General features: G+C 49.6%; 1 protein-coding gene across 4 annotated transcripts in view; it reads right to left on the bottom strand.

The window, feature by feature from the left end:
• Window positions 1-22,897, bottom strand: part of DPP6 (dipeptidyl peptidase like 6) — a 908,079-nt gene that overhangs the window by 98,456 nt on the left and 786,726 nt on the right. The window lies entirely within an intron of this gene.

Raw genomic sequence — 22,897 nt, 5'->3', positions numbered from 1 at the left:
AGGAAGGAAGAAGGCAACCTCTCCAGAGCCTGTAAGTTTCCAGCATCTCCAGCAGCCAGCAAAGTGACTTTCAGGTGTAAGTCTGGAATGAGGTGATTCAGAAGTGACTGTACACACAGCCACCTGACTCCTCTGCTTGGCGCACTGGATGGTGAGTAATAGACTCCAGCAGATGGTCCGCTGGAAAAAAAATAGGCACCATTTGCAATGCAATTTGCGGTGATTCTGCTCAATCATTTCTGTGCTGCAGGGCTGGGGGGAGGGAGCCAATCAAGGCGAGTGGAATCACAGAGAGTGAGCAGAATTGAAGGGGTGCAGGGAAGGAAGCAGAGTCTGCCCAAAATCAGTGGCTTTTCATGGCACATGAAGTTGTGGCCAGCTCCGGATTATCCCAGTAGAGGAATGGCTGGCTGTACCAAGGCTTTATAGAGGAAGCAGCTTTTGACAAAAACAAAACACCACTACAACCCCCAGAGATGACTCTGTTCTTCTCTTTGGACCTAGAGCAATCCCCTGAAACTGGAGGGATGCCAAGTGCACATCCTTGTGCAAAGTGACACCAAGCCCACGTTGGATAGGCCCCCCACGCTCAGTGGCAGCGGCAGGCCCCTGGGGGCAGGCCAGCAAGGGAGCCAGCTTCCCATTCCCACCCTTCTTTGTGTGCACCCCGCTTCCAGACTCGCCCTCAGGAGAGAGAATGAACATGGGGTGAAGGCCTGGCCTGACTTCGTGCACAGAGGGTCATCTGTTTCCATCAATTCCATCAGCAAATGCCAGTACCCTTCCACCATGCTCAATGCACCGTGCAGAGAATCTGAATGCAAAAAATAAAGGGTCACTTCAAACTATATAGCACATGCTGGGTGGAAGGGAATTCAGAGACCATGTAGCTCAGCGATGACAAACATCTGGCATGCGTGTTGGCAAATGTTAGTTCCTTTCGCTCCCATCCCATGGCGAGATGATGGACAACGGGAAGGGGTTCTGGCCTGCGGGGGCTAGGTCACACAGGACCGGGGGTGGGTGTGGGGGGAGCTGCCTACTTTCCCCAAATGCTCTGTAACGCATTGCTCCTTGGCATTTTTATTCTTCTCTGTGTTAGCTGCTCAGTAAAGACATAATTGAGTGTAAGTAAGGGGAGAAGGACCAGGCCGATGAGACTGTTGGCCTTTTTGTGTTAATTATGAACGTCTCTATTCTGCAAACAGTTTCTCCAAGATCTCCGGCTCCATAAGGCGGTTGGCTTACATGCCGTGGACCAAATGCAGCTTAAGGACAGGGTTCTGCAGAGGAACAAAAGCGATCTCATCAACTAAATTACCTGATGAGCCCTTGTCTTGCAGCAAAACAAGCAGCTTGCCTTTCTGAGCTATTTTAAGTAACTGGAGAAACTAGACATTGCACCTGGCCTTCACCTCACCTGTCCTGTCCAGGGACCATTTTAGAATCAAACAAGAAAAATACATTTGGAGCCATTAACGAGTCACGACCGCCACTCCTTCAAGCAGCAGAAAGATCCATCCACGCGCTTAACACTTATAGTAGGATCTGGGCCAACGTTCCTCATTTCTTGTCACCATATCTTAAAGGAGCCAACTCCGCTCTTTGAATGTTATTTCCTCATAACAAACAATGTTGAAGACTTATCTGGAAGGACGAAAATCTCTTTGGGCTCAAGGTGATAAAGGCCAATCCAGCAAAGAAGAGGAATTCTCACATATCCCCGAGTGTTTGGCACATGCACAATGAGAGGGGCCCCGACACGGTTCCATGGAGATAGCCTGGCATCACTAGGGCGGTTCTTGGGGAAGCACATGGGGATGGTGCCCACTTTTCAAGACAGATGCCAGGGCTCCACTCCTGGCAGAGCAATCTGTATTTGCTGGGGCCGGGGGGAGGACACAGGAGTCTTTTCTGCAAAAGCTTTGGTGTGTATTCTGGTTAAGAACGACCAATTCTGGGCACGGGGGGTGCAGTTGGTTAAGCATCCAACTCTTGGTTTCGGCTCAGGTCATGATCTCAGGGTCCTGGGATTGAGCCCCCTGTTGGGCTTTGTGCTCATCAGGGAGTGTGCTTGAGATTCTCTCTTCCTTTCCCTCTGCCTCCTCCTCCTCCTCCTCCTCCTCTCTCTCAAATACAAAAATAAATCTTTGAAAAAAACAGAATGACCAATTTGGCAAATATGTTATATCTGATGGGATATGCATTGCATTTTGGAACTACAGGCATGTAGCTTTATCAGTACACATGACATATACTTCCAAATTATTTTCAGGGGTTTCCTTACTGAACAGAAGGTCACAGGTTCCCCCTAAAGGTGTGTGGTGGGTTGAACTGTGTCCCCCTCACATATGATACGGAGGGATATGCTGCATCCTAATCTCTGGTCCCCAGGAATGTGATCTTAATTTGGAAGGTCATTGCAGATGTGATTAAGATGAGGTCATCCTGTGCCCCTTTCTACAGAAATATGAGGCAGATATTGTGCTTTAATTCAGTTTGAGCTCCTCCACAAACCTTAAAAAACAATTTGTATCCCATTCATCACAAGAGCACCTGATATCCCGGATGGGTATCTATTTTTTTAAAGATTTTATTTATTTATTCATGAGACACACACACACACACACAGAGAGAGAGAGAGAGAGAGAGGCAGAGACACAGGCAGATGGAGAAGCAGGCTCCATACAGGGAGCCTGATGTGGGACTCGATATCAGGACTCCAAAATCACCCCCTGCGCTAAAGACAGATGCTCAATCCATGAGCCACCCAGGCATCCCTCCTGAATGGTTATCTAACTGCATGGTGATGTACAGCATATTTGGTCGTGCGTACAACCGGGCGTGCCCATGGGTTCACGGGCTCGTGGATATCATGCCACAGCCTGTCTCCCCACCCCAATGGCTGGTGGCGCTGACTTGGATGTTAACAGGGCTTCCTGAGAGCAGATTCTAGAAGGCCTGTTGCCAGACTGAACGCCATGCTGTTTCCCAAGTCTTGAAAAAATCACCACCCACAGTAATCAAGTTTTGCCAAGGCTGCATTTGCTAGAATATCGTGTGAGTTTAGAAGAGCCTGAAAGTAGGCCTGGCCACAGGGTCATGGCCCGAGGGAGGGGGAGCTGGTGGTGGTGACAGAGAACAGTGAACTTGAAAGCCCTAAACATGCTGGCATTAATGAGTGGAATCACGAGCCCTGCTGTGGGGTCAACATCCCTATTTTGCATGTCCAAGATTTCTTGTCCCGGTGACTCTACTGGCTACCAACTATCCAAGCGCCACGACGCATGGTCTGGAGGATGGAAAAGACAACGGGCTTCTGCCATAAGGATATGACCCATGAAAGAGCAAAGAATCTTACTGTAGATCTATAAGAGCAAGACCTGAACCAAAGTGCCCTCCCTCGTCCTCCGTGCTGGTGCCACCAAGTGCAGGTACTCCTACTCCATGATGACTTTGTATATGTTTAAAAATCATCCTAAGCCACAAAGGGGGAGGGTGGGGGCTGCAGGAGAAAAGAGGGAATGTGCACGTGTGGAGCAGGAGGCGTTCAGCAGGTGCTTTTGCAGACCCTCTGCTCGTCCCTGCCGGGGGGGTCACAAAAACACCCGGCGGGGAGCAGAGAGGCCACACCTGTTCCCTGGAGGGATGAGAGGTGAATGGGGAGGGATAGTGCTGCCTGGCCAGACCTCATTCTCTTGTTTCACCTAAATTGTTCAGGAGCAGCAGCTGTGCCAATTGCAAGTGTCACAAAGTGGGCGGGGATGGTGGGCGAGGACCATGCTCGAGGGCTTCCCAGAGAGGAACCAAGGAGGAGACTGGGTGTTTGGGAAGAGTCCCCTGCCCTGCAGTGGTCAGATGTGCAGTACTCAGGAGGATGGACACTGGAGCTGGGCTTGGGAGACCCAAATACTGGCCCCGTCACTGTGTGACCTTGGCTTCCCTATCTGTAAATGGGGGCGATGACAGTGTGTACCTCACTGGGCTGTTGCTGTAAGAGTTAGATTAATTATTATTTATAAGTAACTGGTGTCTGTGTCTTGTAAGTTTCATGGTGACAGATGGTAGCACCAACCGAGGGAGCAGAAGCAGCGCAAACAGAAGATGAGCCTAGGACCAGAGCGACCAAGTGGCCCAGTGGGAGACATTGCTGAGCCGTCTGGGCTTGTGCCCGCAGAGCCCGGGCATCTGGTCACAGAACAGACCTGAGGTTGGGGGACCCTAATTAGGGATCACCCTCGTGGCTCCTGGTGATTGGAGGGCCAAAGGGTAAATGGCCACACTTCCCTACAAGGTCCCAGCGGGTTATTCCAGACTCGCTGGGACAAGCTGCAGCGACAAGCTGGAAAGGTCATTGGGATTCTCCTGGCACACTTTGTAAAGTTTCTGCAAAAATTATGTTTCTTCTGTAACAAAACAACCCAAACACCCACCGCTCCCCCCCACCTGCCCCCATCAGTCCTTGTGACGTTTCTTTTATAATAAAAACATGGGAAGGCAGGGCTGATTCAGGCCGACACTGGGCAACAAGGTTTTTCTCGCCTTCTTCCCCCCAAACCACATAGGCCATCGCCCACGTGCCCTTGCACCACATGTTCGCTTAATCCTCAGGACAGCCACCTCGGGGACCAACCATGACTATCTTGGCTTTCTTCCTGGAGGAAATTGAGGGGGCAAAGGTGAAATCGTGTGCTCCAATCACAGAGCCAGTAAGTGAGAGAGTGGATCTGTGGAAAATATTGACTGCAAGCACGTTTGTCCAGTGTCCTCCTGCCTCCACCCCACTCCCTTACCTCTGCCCCACGGCACCCCTGGATGGGCCCCTGTGCTTTTGGACCCCAGGAACACACTGAAAATGACACGAGGGTGAATGTGGACTGCGATGCGTCCCGTAGACCTCAGGTCATCTGATCGGATGCCGTTACAGAGTCGCCCCGGACACAGCCTGCCACCTGCACCCCGGCACTGGCCAAACACTGTTTTAAATTCAGCTCCCAAAGGGCATTCAATGTAAAAAAAAAAATATATATATATATAGAGAGAGAATGTTCCACTGTAATATGCTAACTGACTTTGATATTAATTTAATAATCTATACAGTGATTAGGTTACTATCTTTGGTAAAATATATTACCAACCCTGCAATGATTTTTTTGATTTCCTCAGACAGTTATGGTTTTCCTCTTGGCCCTTTGCCAAAGCTGATCATCCTGTTAATATTCACAAGAAAGTTAAAAAATGATTGAGATTCTGAAATTGGAATTTTAATGGGATAGTGACTTAGCTACCGAACGAGATTTACCGCAGTTTGTATTTATGAAGGTTTTTTTTTTCCAAAGTACTGACTTTATTTTGTCCTCTTCTGAAAGTTAGGGTTTTTCACCAAAAAGCAAATTACAGCCTTGAAATGATATGTAACATTTCTTTTATCTATTGAGTTTTTTAAAGTTGTGTCATGAGAATAATATTTCCTCTTACAATATGCTGCAGAAAAGCTCATTATTATACATATTTTCAAAGAAAATCCTAACGGAGCAGAGTCCCCTTAATCAGTCTCAGATATTCTGTGTAATTATTTCTTAATATCAGTGAAAACATATTTTGGAAACAATGGCTACCAAAAACAATGTGTATGAGACAGGAAATTAGATCTTAAGCGTCTTCTTCTTCTTCTTTTTTTTTTTTTTTTAAAGAGGAAGGTTAATTAACTGTAAATTATAAACAGCACTCAGAACAGTTTCTATGCCCAACAACAGCCAAGTTATGAATGATTCTTGGTTCTATTGTTCAAAGAACAAGAGTCTGCCTTTTGACTGATGCAGACACATCCTGCCCACGGGGAAATGGCCCAGGAATCGATGACGGGGAGGGTAAGCTGCTGTGCTGCCTCTGGGGTGCAGATGGAGGAGAGGTGGGAGGGGGGCACTTAGGCCCATCCCCGAGCAGGGGCCAGGCCGTTCCTAACAGCCCACCCCTGTCCCCACCTGTGTCCTTCCCCTGAATTTCCCAGGATTGTTGCCATCGCTCTAACTGAAGCAGCTCTGCACTGTGCATTAGGCTAAGGGTGTGAGGTCACCCATTCCAGATGGGCATGAGAGCTTTATTCTACCCCAAGCCCAGGCCATGTGCCTCCGCTGGACAGCCCTTCCCAGATGGGGGGCTGCACTGAAGAAAGGGACAGAATGAATGGGAGGATGTGGCCATGGCCTAAGTGCAGCCTGTCTACTGCCCGAGGGGCAAAACTCCAGAGATTCGATGCAGAGGAGGTACCAGCAAGTCAGAAACACCTGCTGGGTTCCCAGAAACCACAGATTTAGGGGGCCTCCACCTGGGTGCACCTTTGTAGACCAGTGTATAATACTACGTTTCAGAGGGTGAGGAAGGATCAGAAGGTGCCAGAAACACACTCCTGACACTCGGCAGCCTTGACCCGTGTGGGGTTCACTTCCCCGCTGCAGCCAGCATCACCCCGAGAGCATCACAGTCACCTTCCTACCACTCAGTGGTTGCTTACACTTCTTCCCACCCTCATTTGCCTTCTGTACATCCTGCTGTTCAGAACCACAGCACCACTGAGTCTGGATGTGACAGAGAAGCCAGGAGCTCAGGAGCTGGCTGGGTCCAAGAGGGGGGGCCCAGCTGAAAGAAAACTGACCCCATGTCCCCACTTCTATAGGCGACAGCTCCATCACCTGTCCTAGGAGAATGCCCTGTGTTGGGAACATGGACACCCCCCCGCCCCGCAGAGTGCCTCCCCAAAGGCTGTCCACCCACAGACAAGCTTCCCTTTGCCATCTACCACTTGGGTGAGGTCATCCTCTGCAATGGTCAGTGACAATGGCCACCACTGTGTGGGACCATGACCCAGCCTTCCATGCAACATTCCCATTCTTACCATTTCTCTCCCACTTGCTCTCTAGTGGATTCCCCGTTCCCATGAAAGCTTCTGTCCTCTTCAATACCATCCTACTTCACTAAACCGATTGCACAACTGGGGCATGACCTGAAGTTTGGAAGCCACGGGCAATCCAGAATTAATGCCGGCACTGCAGACCTGTTCTCGCCGACCCCTCCTGCTGCCAGGAGTGGCTGTAGCGCATCAGAGAAATGGGTATGCTCCCACCAGGCGCTGGCCGGTGGCCCTGAACAAACCCCTCAAGCCCTCCGTCTTCACATCCCTCACCCAAGAGAGACCAAGTGTGGAGGGGAACTGGTGAATCATTGAGGTCATAGGGCTGCCCTTTCCCTGATGCATGGCCTGCCACGTGATGCCCCCCACCCCCACCCCGCACAGTGCGCTGTAGGGTACATGATGCACCGGGTGATGATCTTTCCAGAACATTGCCTGACATTGCCGATGTTGGGAATGTTGGGCACGTGAGCTCTGGGGTCCACTTGATCTCAAGGAGCACAGTGTGGGCAGGAACAGGAGGGAATGCTGTCGAGATGGGCAGGACGGTTTCTGTGTAAACTGACTCCCCACTCAGGGCCAAGCCGGGCCCCCACAACTCCCCTTCTGTGGCTCCTCACCCCCCCCCCCCCACTCGATCCTCGAGAAAGCTCCAGGTCTTCTCTTTATACAAGACCCAGCACCCAAGCAAACCAAACAGCACGGTTAGCTGAGGGCCCCCAGCCTCCATCCACTCACTCTCCTTATTATAATAAATCAATAAATCAGAAAGATGAGAAACTGATCCACGCTGGTGCCATGACGCTCCCTACGGCAGCTGCTATACTGGTAATGTCAATCATGCCTCTGGGGTGTGAGGTGCTTTGCTTTTTATGACACATTTCCCCTTCATCATATAGATACGACCAGTGTTGACCGATAAATTACGCCCTGTCACCAGATTCCCAAGGCTGTGAATGGGGATAACTGTTCCCCGTTCTGCAGGGTGGTATGGACAAGCAGAGATGAAGGCTGACTCCTACAAGGATGCTGGGCCTTGACTCAGTGTCAGAAGAGAGAAATTGTCCCATTTTTTAACCTAATGCATGGCGTTTTCTAACAGTGACAACACGAGTACTCATAGCTTCAATCTGCTGAGTGCCCCAGAACGGACCGAGCATGCACACCGCTGTACCTGCTGTGACGGTCACCCTGGGGCCACCAGCAGGGGCTGCTGCTCCCCACAGCACAGGTGGGGCCACCGCAGCTCGGCCACAGGGACTGGCTCGCCGAGCTCACACAATCGGCACATGAGGCTGCCTGACTCCAAACCCCCGGCTCTGACCAGGGCACCAACTTTGCTGGAGGCTCAGCTTCCACTTCTGTGCAATTGCAGGTTTGCTACATTCTCTGAGCCTGTGATTTCTGGTCCAATTTGCGAAGAAGACATCTCTATGCCCTGCGACGGCCCTGGGATATGCAAATGGAGACGAAGCGGGACGGGGCCCCTGAAACCCAGCTCTTCAGTGCAGAGTAGGTGGGACGAACTTCTGCCCTCAGGGCAGCAGGCAGGCCAGGGGGTTGGTGACGAGGGATCAGGCTGGCTTCTCACAGACCCCGTCCTCACTGCAAACTCGGAGCTCCACATTCTCCTTTCATGGGGAGGGCATCATGGTCCTGGTCCAAAGGCTAGGGGTGTCGGGCTTGCTGTAGGATTCTAATCCGAGAGTGGAATGACTCTTGGTGATTTTTCTAAGTTGTGCCATTGGAGCTCAGAAGGGAGATGCCTTCCCCTGAAGAGAGGACCAGTGGAACCACGTCCTGCCGGATGCTCCGCGGCATTGATGTGCCGAATGTTCTCTGGATTCTCTCACAGACCCTTGCCTACCTGTGCCCTGAGCTCATCCTTTTCCCAGTTTCTTCTTCTCTCCTTGGAGATAACAATACCCCCAGGCAGCCGGCACCCCAACTAGGTGCTGAGGTGCCCTGTGTCCTCTGAGCTTCACAGGATCTGGCAGGATGGGCAGGGCAGGTGCTGTCAGCCTGGTACCAAGTCTTTCCTACTAGAGACTGGACATTCACAGCACACTCGATGGCCCTGGTGGCCCCAATTGGGGGCCACTGCGTCTGTCACTCCATTTTACAGAGGAGGTGGTTGAGGCCCGAGGATGACCCAGCTGGCTGAAAGGAAGCATGGGAAGCTGGACTCAACACCAGCTTTGAGGACCGGCAGAGGGGAGACAGAGTCACTGACCCAGAATCCCAGGATGGGGGCAGAGCCTGGCTTAGTCTCTCTTCCGGGCCCACCACTCTCTCCACCACACTGTGGGGCTGGCCACGCAGAGAGCGAGGCTACAGCCTCTGCCGGGCTGCTCACAAGGCTGGCAGCTTAGGCACCAGCGTTTGGAGAATCCATCTGCCTCAGTAACATCAGTATTGCAGACTGTCATCTTTGAGGGAGGCAAAGCACAGACGAAAATGCAATGCAGTGGGATGGGGCTTGGGCCGTTTCTAAATAAAGTGGCCCCATGGATTCTGACTGGTAATAGGGTCCCAACATCCCCACTACTATGCACATCGGAGAAAACCAAAGCACCCCGAGGAATCTGGTGCTAGAAAATCGCAAAAGACATAAATAACATGCCTGATAGATCTGTATTCAGAAATAAATGGCCTCATTCTAAATACAGAAAATCTTATTTATTCCTGCTTGCATCTGCTGCCTTTTTTTCTGCCTCTAAATATTTTATCCAAGGTGCCGGGAGCAGAATTAAATGGGGGGTTAAAAAAGAAATCAGTGAATGTCAAGCCAGGAGGCAAGTAGAGCTTTTACCTTGCAAGGCTCACAGCCTCCCTGGCTAATCAGCGGCGTGTGATTTGCATATTACACACTGTGAGCATCTCATTATCATCATCGGAGAGACCTGCAAACCCCAGCGCTTGCACACCCAGGGCCCCTGCACTGGTCCCCACACCCCGGCTGCTTGGGCCAGCCACCAGAGGGCAGTGTCCCCTTCCCCGCAGGGCAGAAGAAAAGAAGTCCGAGTTTGAGGGTTTCAGTTTCTGTTCCAGGGCCGGGTGGGTGGAACAGATTTTCCTTATAACTCACTGGCTGCTAACCTGTGGCTTCTCCCGTCCTCTTTCTGTTTGTGCTGGGGCAGGGGGAAGGCACAGATACTTGTCTCTACAGCTGGAGTCTTCCAAGTAGAAAATTTTCAAGCTGCTTTTGTGGGGTGGGCCGCCCAAGGCCTCAAACGGTGCCTTGGGCCCCACGTGTGGGTGGGCCGTTTAAGCCGCTGCAAGCCTGGGCCACACCGCATCCTGGCCGAGAGGGGTCCCGTGTGCAGTACAGGAAGGGCAGTGCGGTAAGGGCCCAGCAATCCCAGGAGATGGTGACATTCGGCACAAGTAAACCCTAGGTCCTCACACTTGTTAAAGTAGATATTTGATTAAGCAACTTACTTGGAATCCACCTTTCTTTCACACGTACACACAAGCGAGTGCGAGTCTATATGCGCACACATGAAGGCACACGTATACACAAGTGCGTACACACACACACACACACACACACGGGCACCTGCCTCCTCTAGGACTCTCCTCTGCTTGGGTGCTAGCCTGCTTGGGGAGATCTCAGGGCAGAAAGCACCTGTCCCTTTTCTGTTCCTGTGCCATGTGAGCCACAGTCAATGAGGCCCGTAACGTTGCAAAGGTTATTTCCCCGGATCCCCAAAGCACTCTGGTATGTGGTTTTCAATTCCCTTTTCAGCTTTACTTTCCCTTAATGATGATTTTTCCAGACTCAGTTAAATGCTATAATGAAATGAAAGTAATTCTATAAAACCCTGGCCCATAGAGAGAGCCTGCATCCCCACGTGCTGTAGATAACCCCACAAAGCCTGAGCTAGGAAAGCCACTGGACAGAGCTTGGCTGTTAAGAAAACCATGGCCTCACCTTCCTCGAATTTCAGCCATAACCACCCATGATGATTTCTCTCTCATTTCTGGCTTTATTTTGTTTTAATGTGCATGGCCACCAATGTATAATAGGTTACACTCCCTGAAGAATCCATGGAAACCTTGATTTGTCTAAGGAATAAGGGGCAATTTCTGGCATGTTGAGTATTTTGGGGAGGAGAGGCCAAATGTTGAGGTCTGTCTTTCTATTCTTAAGTGCCAGAGCCTATCGGGATCCCTGACACAATGGCCAGGGCCCCCTAAGTGCCAAGGCAGGTGGAGAAGCCAGAGGTCAGGCGTGCTCAGCAGCTGACCACTGGGAGGAGCCACAGAGCCCGGCCGGAGGGTATTGCTTCGTGGCAGCCACCTCCCATGGTCTGGAACATGGGAGGGAAAGATTTGTCCATCAAAGCCGGAAGGGGAACCCTGAGACACCCCCTGCCTGTCTATCATGAGTCATCCTTAGGGAGGTGACCATGTAGGGAGACAGCCACAAATGTTCTCATCATCATCTTATCCCCTGGTGACGCTAAGTCTCCCCAGTAGAACAGGCTTATGCGAGTGTCATCTTGCAAGATCTAGTGAAAGACAGAAATGGGAGAAGAGCCTGGGGACTATGTACTGGTGATATCTTGATGGAAGGACATTTGGGGAAAAGTTCAAAGAGTTAGCTCTTGAATTAATACATTAAATTGCTGCTTGGTTTTCTGATTTTCATGTTTTTGTGGTCTTAAACCAGACTATGTCATTCTGCCGTAAGTGTCTAAATTGTGTTGAAGACTTGTACCACATAATTAGGACTTAATTAAATACCATCTCGTATTATGTAAACTTCTTGCAGGCTGATCCAGATCATAAAGCATCTTTGTTTGCCACGAGGAGCCTGGGGGGATTCGGTGCAGGATAAATGCATGAATGCACACCTGGTGATGCAAGGAAGCGCTGCTTCACAGGAGAGTCCCAGCTTCCCAGACGGCTGCCATATGTCGATCCCGTGAGGGGAGGGTTTGACTCACATCCCTCCCTCATCTTCTCCTTTCCTTCACTTTATAAAGGCCTGTACTGTGTCAGGCACTGTGGTTTCATGGTGAGTAATCAATGCTGGGCACGGAGCAGAGGCTTGGCATACAACTCCTGAATAAATGAGTGGCATGGGGCCCACTGCTAAGCCTTGGACTATCTTCCTTATGGAATGGACTTTGTTACATGCAAATTCCTCACAGTCCTCATACCTGTCTGGAGACATGGGCACCAGGATTGGAGGGGCAACCATGTGGAGCTGGGGGAGAGCTGACCTTTAACAGAACCTTGTGATTGGGAGAAAGGGAGGCCAGAGTGTGATTAAGAGAGTCTGAGATGAACACATAAAAGAGTCCAAAAAATGATGGTGTGGAGCAGAGAATAAGTTGATCTCAAATCTTCCATAGTCTAGAGGATTTGTCCTGAAGGTCAGGGAGAGCCTGCTTCCTCCAAGATGTGATGCAGCAGCCTCCTGGCTGGGCGCCTTCCCAGGAACATCTATTTAAAATCCCAACACTTCACAGGTTTAGTGTCCATGCAGGGGCCTGGGTTTTTCTTTTAATAAAGTAAGTGCCAGATGCCCTTATTCCTATAAAAAGAACAACATGCTGGCTGGATTTTTTTTTTCTCATTAAAAGCTGAAAGGTCACATCTTCTTTGGGTACAGCCAGCAGCCAGTAGTTCCTGGGCCCATCTTCCATTGAATGGACAATTCTTGTCCTTGCATGGAATGTACTCTGATTCATTAGCTTGAGCAGAGAGGGAGTAGATGCTCTGCCTCCCTAGAGACTGCTGGGTCCCTGGGCTCTGGGGTGTGCTTGGGGCTCAGAGATACAGCTTGTGCCATTAGAGACATCAGGCCTACGTGTTGGACCTCTGCCCAATGCAAGAAGCAGTTTAGGACAACCCAACATGATGACAGTGACCTCCCTCTGTTTGACCTTCCAGGACGGCCTCTTCCAGGGTTGGGGAGCTAAGCAAGAATGTGAATTGACCCAAAACCTGACTCCTCCAGTCTGCTGCTTCTGTTCACTTGTTGTAGAATCAGTGACAGACAAGACTAAGTCTTCTTCATGCCTCCAAGGTCAGGTTACCCCAACGTGGAGAAGCTGAGGGGCCATTTCACCCACCTGTACCTTCTTAAGGGCAGCTCTTAGCACAGCAAAAAGTTATACTAATAATGCTAATTTTATGTAAAGAAAGGAAAACAGGGGTGAAAGAAAGAAAATCAGGTTGATTCCTTTACAGCAGATAGTTTCACCAGAGCGTAGAGAGGTATCAGAATGACCGGATAAGCTTTTCCTAATGCACAAGTGCCCTGTGTGTGGGAGAAAGGAAAGGGGAAGGAGATGGGGACACTCCCTGAGCTCTGTCCCCACTGCTTATGACTAGGGACCTTTGCTCCAGCACGTTCACTAAGTACATGTAAATATTTACAGGTAAATATTTCATTGCGAAGTCATTTGGCTTGAATACAGAGCTTACGTCATCACATGTGTTTACAGCATTGATATTTAAGTATGGAAATGTTAGTGATAGGAGGGAGTTTAGAGTTATCTAATCCATTCCAGCAGTGTTTTCAGAAAAGGGAAAAGAAACTAAGGCCTGAAGAGGTTAGGAAAGTAGTGTGATGGCCACATGCAAAAGTTTGGATGGGGTGTCTGAGTCTCAAATAAAACTGTTTCAGATACACCGGGCATGGAGCCTGACTGGTCCTCATTCAAGCACTGGCAACTTGAGTTTTCATAGAACTATGTTAATAAAACTCTCGCTATTAGAGTAAATATAGTCTAACGTCCCAGTGATGTAAGAACACAGAGAGACTAAAAGGAATTGGAGCTCCCATCAAGGATTTTAGCCACAAACACTCACATTTCATTAAGCTTCTGTAACAAAAAGATGGAGATGGGCTTGTCTTAATCTCACAACTTATGCATAACGAAAAAACTTAAAACATATAAGCACTGGATATCGTATATTATTTATCAAAATCTCTCAGGATTAGGTAATTGTCAGCAAAACTTTGCAAGACCAGTGGGTACTCTTCCTATATTTTGAGAGAATGTTCCCCCCTTACATTGCTCTTATTTCTGATTTCACAAGTCCAAGCAGATCATTTCCTCATGTTAAATTAAAATCATCAGTCGTCTTTCTAAGACACTAACAAAGCTTTTGCTGGTTTTTCAAAGATTTAGCTTCTAACTCTGAGAACCTGAGGTTTGCTGTCAAGAGCTGCTCATTGGGAAGCGTGTGCACTAATTCACAGACTTCACAGAGACCCAAGAGGAACAGAGCTGACTGCAAGGTGGTCAACCTTCCATCACACAGGGACGTCTGGGTTGCTCAGTGGTTGAGCATCTGCCTTTGGCCCGGGGCGTGATCCTGGAGACCCGGGATCAAGTCCCACGTCGGGCTCCCTGCATGGAGCCTGCTTCTCCCTCTGCCTGTGTCTCTGCCTTTCTCTCTCTCTGTGTCTCTTATGAATTAATAAAATCTTAAAAAAAAAGAAACCATCACACAAGATGGTGATTCTGATTATTCCTCTTAGCTATTAGCCATTAGGGATGCAAAATGGTGAGTCTGCAATGATAAAAAGTTACCCTAGCTATTTCTTAGAATATCCTGCCTCAGTGGTATATGGGTGGTTCAATGTGTTTTTCACATTTCTATTGAAAATAGAATAGAGAATAGAATTTTCTATTGAAAATTTCTATTTTTAGAAATTCGCTAACCTCACATGTGCTCTGGCAGGCAGTGCACCCCTCCCCACTGTCCTCCTTTCACATCCCCCACCTCCTAGCATCCATTCTGAATAGACTGGCCCTGTGGGATCCCTGTTATTCTCTGGATGCTTTCTGAATCTGATCCTCTAACCTTCTTATTGATTTTAAGAGATCCCAGCATCCCTGCAGTTAATTCCTCTTTTGCTCTGGTGCCCAGATTTGAGGTTTGCACTTTGCAAGAGTGCAGCCCAGAGGTAGAATCTTTAAAGCTGCTTCTTCATGATGTCTGGTTTTCCCTGCTCTGAACAGTAGCTGGCATGGTACTTCCTGGGCTCTGCTGGTGAGTTATGGACAATAATTGTGAACAGAAATGCCTACCCGTGTCATTTCCAGCATCCCGGGACCGTGGTGACCCATGGGGGGCAGAACCCCCACCCCAACCACACTCTGATATAGCGGCATGTGTGATCATGGTGGGAGAGTCTCTGTGTTGTTCTGCATTACAGAAAGTGGTGTTTGGTTTACTTTGTTTGTGTGTTTTATTATTTACAGAGACCTAACCTATCCTGGCTCCTCCCCGTCTCATTGGATGGGACTTAAGTCTGGGGAGGAGAATGCTGAGCTGCCGAAGCAGAAGTCACGAGCTCTGCCTTAACACTGACTGCAGGGCAGGCTCTGGACCACGTTGCTCTTGTTTCCTCAAGCTGAAGCTGTGTTCCCCTTGCAGGGTCCCTGGCTGCCATCCTAGATGCCACGGACCTCCAACCAGATGTCCCCAAGGCAGAGAACTGTTCCTTCTTCAGCATGTACTGCTGCCTCACCTTGCCTTGCCCAGATAATCAGAAGACTACCCCCAGATCAACTAGAATAACTCCCCAGCCCCACAACCAAACTGTCTGCTGCCAAAATTGCAACTCTTGGCTTGTGGGCTCAGGTGTAGCACAGGTGTAGTAAAATATTACATTAATTACACTACAAGATAACTGGTCGCCATGGTGATCAGGGGGGTAGTGAAAATCTGTATAGGGAACAAGGAGCCCACAAGAGGGAGATTATGAGTGAGGAAGGCCCTCCCTGTCTCTTGGGAGAAATCCCAAGCTGGGCTGCACAGCCATGGTGGCCACTTGGGCTCTGGAGGCTGCTGTGCTCTGAGGTATATGGGTCTAACTTTTCATTAAAAAAATACCTTTGTTCCCTCCATGGTAGACACCATCTATTCTGGGCACACAGGCATCTGAGACTTGCCACATCTGAGACATCAAAAGCTGCCGACCGCAGGGGACAGGCAGGCAGGCAGGTTTGTCTTCTTGGAATGAAGAAGTTCATTCTGCTATTGGGTTTGGCCAATGCTCTGCCATATGGCACCTCATAGGTCTGTGGCTTTTCCAGAATTTGGGGTAATTTCATACCCACGTGCTGGTGTGTAATAACACGTACTAGGTGCTGGCGGTTTTGTGTGGTGCTGTTTTACTGTGTCTGTGCTTTCATGGATATGCTCATCCAACAGGCATTCAAGAGAATTCTTTGAGGGGGGTATCCGAGCTCTTAGTTTTCAGACGAGGGACAAAGATTCATGTGTTCTTCAAGGCAACTGGCAGCTGAGGGGCAGAGTGGGGACTCAAACTCACGCCTTTTGGGCTGGAAGTCAGTGCGCTGAGGAACGCCTTGCATGGGGCCAGCTGCATTCAGGGCTTCTGCCAAGTGCAGGCCACACCAAGGTGATGGTCTGCTTATAACCTGAGCAGCGATCCAAGCCTGCTTACATATGCAGAAAAATGAAACGTAGAAAGTACCCCAAGAGGCATGTGGTTGGGGGGTTGGGTTTGGAACCACTTACTGGCTGTGTGACCACAGAGGAGTCGCTTAACATTGGTAAGGCAAAGCTTCCACAGCCATGACACAGGCTAATGTGGTGCTTTCTTCATAAGGCTCCCCATGGATGATGCGATGCATTAAACGTGCAGCAAGGCGTGCGGGAAGCACTCAAAGTCAGATATTCCTGTTCTTACTCCTTCAGTGGGTAACTCCAACTCGCATTAACCAGGGGGTGGTCAGGGCCTGGGTAGCCATAATCCCACAGCCTTCCCCTCCTGGTAGGAGTGTCGCCAGCATCCCCAGTGTCACCCCTACTTCCTTCATCTTTGGGGATAAACAGTGAAACATAATTAGAATGAGGTTCACATCAGGCTGTTATACTTGCTGAGGGACGTTTGTGGACATGGAAGTCCTGAGGATGGCAAAGGGAGGGAGACCAGCTGCCTTCCTTGGGAAGCTGACATCCTCAGGACAGTTTCTAGAATGCCTATGTCTAGGGGGCCAGATAAGAACTGTGTGTGTGGGTGACAGGCTGGCAGGGCAGTCAGATGGAATTTGAGGGAGGCCTGAGGCCATGGCGGGTGCAGATACACTCAGGCCAGCCCAGATGGAGACTGGCCGTCTTAGTTTCCCCTGTGTGCCTCACACCTTCAACCCCTGCCGTGGACCACCATCTGGAATCTGGAAACCTGAAGGCATCCCTCTGTGGATGAGGACGGTGTATGCAGAACTAACCCCATCCCTAGCGATGCCAGAGCTGAGTGAGTAGTGAACAGTTGTAGCTTTTCCTCGTGTCTCTCTGCAGGTAATATTTAGATGCTATCCAAGTCCGAGTCATCAATACTTTATGGAGCTGGAGACTAGGGCGAGGCAGGAAAAATGCTCATTTTAGTTACATTAAATACTGAGAGCAGTAAGCTTACTGCTTACAATGACTGCTATTGGGTTTGGCCAATGCTCTGCCATATGGCACCTCATAGGTCTGTGGCTTTTCCAGAATTTGGGGTAATTTCATCATAACTTCCATGTGATAAACTAACTCCCTTAGAAGTCACAGATGAAGTAGAATATAATTTTTTAAAGTATTTAACTTCTACAAGCACTCATGAAATGTGATGATTTTTTTTTTTTTTTTTTTTTTTTTTTACCAAGTCACAAGACTTTGGTGCTCATAAAGAAAACCACTATCTCTGTGGCAGGTGTGCCAGTAAGGAGTGAGGGACAGGAGTCCAGCTCGGGGAACTGCAAGGCAGAGGGAGGGTTGCCCAGGAGATGTTCATATCTGTACACACATCCCTCCCAGGCTGATCTGGAACTCCAAACGCACTTCCTGCATAAAGATACTACAGACAATAACTTAGGAGTGGATAGAATTTAATAGCCCTCAAAACCAATGTCGGGGAAGAATCAACGATACATTAATGCTCCTGACTCCTGGCAATGCTAGATGAGAAACGGGGGTTGACAGCTGCTGTGTTTTCAGTTTGGGGAAATTGTAGGGTAAAGTGATAGTAGGTGGAACAGCGGGGCTGCCGGCGCCAGGAGCCGAGCTACAAATCTATAGTTTGAATAATAACATATGGACTTGAGCACAATTTCAAGTCCATTGAACGACGGGCTGCATAACTTATTTTAAAACCATCGGTCCAGTCTGAATGATGTTCGATGGCTGCATAAATTCTCTTCGATCCACCACCAGGGCAGCTTGCTAGCAGCTGTAGTGCCCTAACCAGGTACTGCAGAGACGGTTAATATCAACGAACCTCATCAAGGATCTGCACGCCAGAGTGGCTCCATATGCATTGCGAGAGATCATGATGTAAATGCATGTCCAGAAGTTGAAAGAATAGCTTAAGAGGCATTGGAAACACTTTCTCAGCAACAAGAAGATGTTGTGCAGTATATCCCCCAGCTCCCCTCTTACTGTCTGAGGCTAGGACTGTGCCCTGGAACACTGACAGTCACAGAGGGTCCCAGGTGGCCTGGTCGGCTTGTGATGTGCACCACATGGGTGCTGGACACATCAAACCGCACGGGACCCCATGGCAGACATAGCTCCCCGAGGACTTACCAAACCATGAATCAGACCCAAGGCACGGGTCATTGAGTGACTGATTTATCCGCACGGGCCCACCTGACCTTTCATGCACGTCTCTCAGGGTAACTCACTGGTTTAAAACGTTGCCAGGTCATTAGTGGTGACCTTGTACAAGATGCTTGTACAGTGTCAAGAGTTGCAGAACAGGCCTGAGTCTTGTTCTGGCTTTGTAGCCTCTGGACGGAAGTCTGAACCTAGCAGGTGAGGACCAGGCTTAGGTGTTAGGTGTGCAGCACGGAAGGAGGCAGCCCAGCAACACTCTACCTGATTTCGCTGCAGGCCAGACCACAGTGGGAACCGTGTTTCTAGAGCATTCTGAGCTGGACCAACCACAAATGTGCTAACATACCTCTGTCCACAGCAGCTGTGGGAAGGGGGACTCTTTGGCCCAGCCTGGCAGCCACATCCCCACCTGTTCCACACCAGTCCTGCAGGTGGGCACTAGGAGTCAGCACAGGGCACTGGGGGGCAGGGGGCATGGACCTGGGGGCTCCTAGCTAGGTGGACAGAGTGCTGTGGGGGCCATGCCCCAGGGAGGAGGTGGGAGCGCCAAGGGCTATTGGAAATGGGAGGCTGGGACAACAGTGGGCACCAGGCATGGGCACAGCAGGAGGTGCTGCAGTCTGCCTGGGCTTTTCCCGAGATCTGGTCACTGTCACGCAGGTGATGCCAGACTGGATGGACCCTAGAACCAAGCTAGAGGAACGCACACAAGGGAAGCTAGAGGAGGGCTAGCATCATTCCCACTGATGTCCACCAGCCAAGGCTACCTGGCCAAGCCGGGTCCTCGGATCTTGCCACAACTTCCAAGTACCTTTGGACGAGTTCAGGTTAAAATTCAGCCCTGGGATTTCAGCCACACCAAACCACGTATTAAGTAAATACCCTTCAGGCCACTTTCTTGGTGCGGCCCATCACCCCAGCCGGATGACTCCAGGCTGCATGCTAAGTTCTCTGCCCCTCCCACCCTCACCAGTGTCTTATGGGAGTTGAGGAGATAAAGACTTCTCTACGTTGGGAGCAGGTCTGCTTCTCAAGTGACCCCCATACATCCCATGTTCCCCTGGGGTATAAGCCACTTCATGACAAGGGCATGTCAGTGAATAGTGGTATTTATTTTGGGGGTATGCCTGTGACTTCTGTGGCAGTAGAGGTATGGATGATTCGCGCAGTTGGGTTGAAACCCTGAATGACCCCAAGTCTCATTAGAAAATCACATGCCACCAATTCTGCACTGTACCAGCATGCCCCGGGTGTATGCTGATGATGGGGAAGACAAAAACCCTAGAAACCATCATATAAACCTGACAAAAGTGTGAATTCTTAACAGAACCCTGGATTGGAGTTCTCAAAAAACTCCAGGAGCATCTTAATTTTAGTTCCTGCATAGCCAGCTTCCGTAAACCCTTAAAACAGTTGTAGGACACTATTAAGCAGTTTTAGATCTTATACTAAAAGTCAAAACTCTGTGTCACTGCCTGACATTTGCCCAGAATAATAAAACAAAGATTGCATTTTGCTATCAAAATCCATCTGTGGCCACCGTGTGCCAGTCGATGACTCCAGCAAATCAAGGAGGCACACGGCGCTGAGTTCCTAGCCAGCACGTGGGTTGCTTCAGCTCCTGGACAAGATTTTCCCACAGAGTGGGCGCACACCTCTGGTCAAGGAGTGCAGGGGTCTGGCAGCCCCCTCGTCTCCCACCTCTTCTCTCCCTCAGCCGTCAGCATTCTGAAATGTTCAATGTATGTAAACCCCTTTAGGGAAACGATACTGCAAAGAGATCCCACGTTCTGCTTTCAGCTGCTGACAGGCCATGGCCTGCAGGATTGCTTCCCACTAACACAGCCTGGCCTCCCCTCAGAACCAATATCTCCAAGCACGTCAGGCCCTCTGAAAACACTTTCAGGGTGTTTCCTTCCCAACCTACCCCCACCCCGCCCCAAATTAATTAATTTCTTTTTTCTTTTTTTGGAAGCATCTGGGAGTGAAACAGTTAAATCACAGACTAGGAAAAAGACAATTTTCTAAGTTTACGCATTATTCAAACAGGAACCAAGATTCCCCTGGGGCTCTGGGTGGTGGGGGGCCCAACTCCAGAAATCCAAACATCTATAACCTTCCAGGGAACAGCAGTAAGTAGATTAAGCTGCCACATCAGCTATGATCGATTTAAAATATTTGGGGCTCTGCTATCGCACCAACACAATTTCGTGTAAATGCCTTGAAGAAAAATTTCCTTTCAGTGGATTTGCTCAAGCTGAAGCTTAACTTGACTCGCCAAGCAATGAGCTTTTTATTTTATTAGGAAGATACTAAAGACGATATTTTAAATCTTCAGGTTATGGATTTTTTTTTTTTTTAAGAGATTAGTCCTAGAGCTGTGTAGACTCTTACTGCCAGGACTCCAGGACCTTTCTTCTTTTTTCAGGGGGGGTGGGTGCTTTTAGATTGCTGTGCACTGACCTCTCTGGAACTTGAGGCCTGCTGCTTCATGGGGCTGGATGTGCACACAAAGCGTGACCACAGTGAACACCGGCTGGTTGCCTTTTTATTCCAATGACACCATCATGCGGGGCCAAGGACAATATGACAATTAAGCCTTCAGGTTGATTCTCTTGGGGCCCAGAAAGCAACTTCAAAAACTGGGACCCTGAGTGCAATCCTGAATGCTCTGAGCCTTGCCCCACATCAGAATAAAACTACCCCGGGGAGGGGGGTGCCCACTTATGGCATCAGGGAGACTTGGCTGGGGGGATGGGATGGAGAAGGGCTCAAGGGATCTCTAGGGGATGATGAGATGCTCCACGTCCTGACAGGCGTGCACAGTACATACATCTGTCCAACGCCTCAAACTGTGTCCTGATGCTTGTGCATTTCATCGTATACAATGGGTATCTCAACTTTTTCTTTTAAATTTAAGAATCGGGCAGCCCGGTGGCTCAGCGGTTTAGTGCTGCCTTTAGCCCAGGGCCTGATCCTGGAGACCCAGGATCGAGTCCCACGTCTGGCTCCCTGCATGGAGCCTGCTTCTCCCTCTGCCTGTGTCTCTGCCTCTCTCTCTCTCTGTGTCTCTCGTGAATAAATAAAATCTTTAAAAAAAAATTATGAATCAAGTCGTTGGACTTTTTGCTTCAGAGACCTCAGTGAAATGATGATGGTGAGGGATTCTGAGCTTACATACCTCTCTGCTCTATGCTCTGTGCTGCATAAAGCCCCCAACGCAGAGTCTCAGCTGGAGGAATGCACAGCACTGAGCTAAAAACAGTCTTTTCTGGGTTTGATGATTCCTTGATTGCCCTCCGACCTGGCCTAGCATGGTGCCTTGTCACCGTGGCTGTGTGGTCTCAGGCAGGTAGGCTCAGAAGACATAAGCTGTTTACCGGCCCAATGTTGGTGCAGAAACATCCTGACCCACACCTGGATTTGGAGAAAGGGAGTTGCCCTGGACTTGAACAATGGTACTCCCTAGGACTTGCTCCATAACTTTGTGTGACTTTGGGCACATCACTTAAGCTCTTCTTGCCTCACCTGGGGAATGTCGGTGACACTCCTGTTACAGTGTTGTTGTGAGGGATTCTACGAGCTGAATGTTATGTCCCCCAAAATTCACACTGAAGCCTAAGTCCCCAGCGGGATGATGTTAGGAGGTGGGGTCTTTGGGAGGGGATGAGCTCATGAGGGGGGAGCCCCCATGATGGCATCAGTGTCCTGATAAGGGGATAAGGAGACCAGATCTCTCTCCCTGTCTCCTTGCCACGTGTGGGTGCGGTGGGAAGACAACAGCTGTGAGTGAGGAGGGGCTCCTCCACGGCCACCGGGTAGGCTGGCACTGTGATTGTGGACTTGCAGCCCTCAGGACTGTGAGGAATACATGCTTGTGGTGCAAGCCCCTGCTCTACAGTGCTCTTTAGAGCAGCCCCAGAGGACTCAGACAGATGGTTAAACGAAGCAACAGATAAGAAAGTGCTCACAACAGTGACCGGAACGTGATAGCAATCAATACATGATTGTTGCTGTCAGGACAAAAGTCTCATTAGTATGGAGACGGATTATAAATGTTTAAGAGAGCTTCCCGCTCAGATTTTTAGTTATTTAATAATGCATTCAGTTGGAGAACTCTGGCGCCAGAAGTATAACAGTGGTAGAAAATGTCCACCGAGGAGGATGTACCCGGAACAGCAAATCACCTAGACCGGCTTCTTTGGAAAGCTTTACCTGTTATTTCTTCTCCAGCTCTCCCTCCCCAGGCAACACAAGGTACTCCACCTCTTGGGAAGGGCGTGGATAAACCTTTGCATTTGCAAACCTCCCAGGATGGCGCCTCCTGCCCCTTCTGCCAGGAGCTTGGGTTCTGGAAAGCCCCACACACCTGGCCACTAGGTGAGGGCTCCC

This window comes from Vulpes vulpes, chromosome 7 (assembly GCF_048418805.1).
Source record: "Vulpes vulpes isolate BD-2025 chromosome 7, VulVul3, whole genome shotgun sequence".
NCBI classification, from domain to species: domain Eukaryota; kingdom Metazoa; phylum Chordata; class Mammalia; order Carnivora; family Canidae; genus Vulpes; species Vulpes vulpes.
This window is presented reverse-complemented; position numbering and strand designations above follow the sequence as displayed.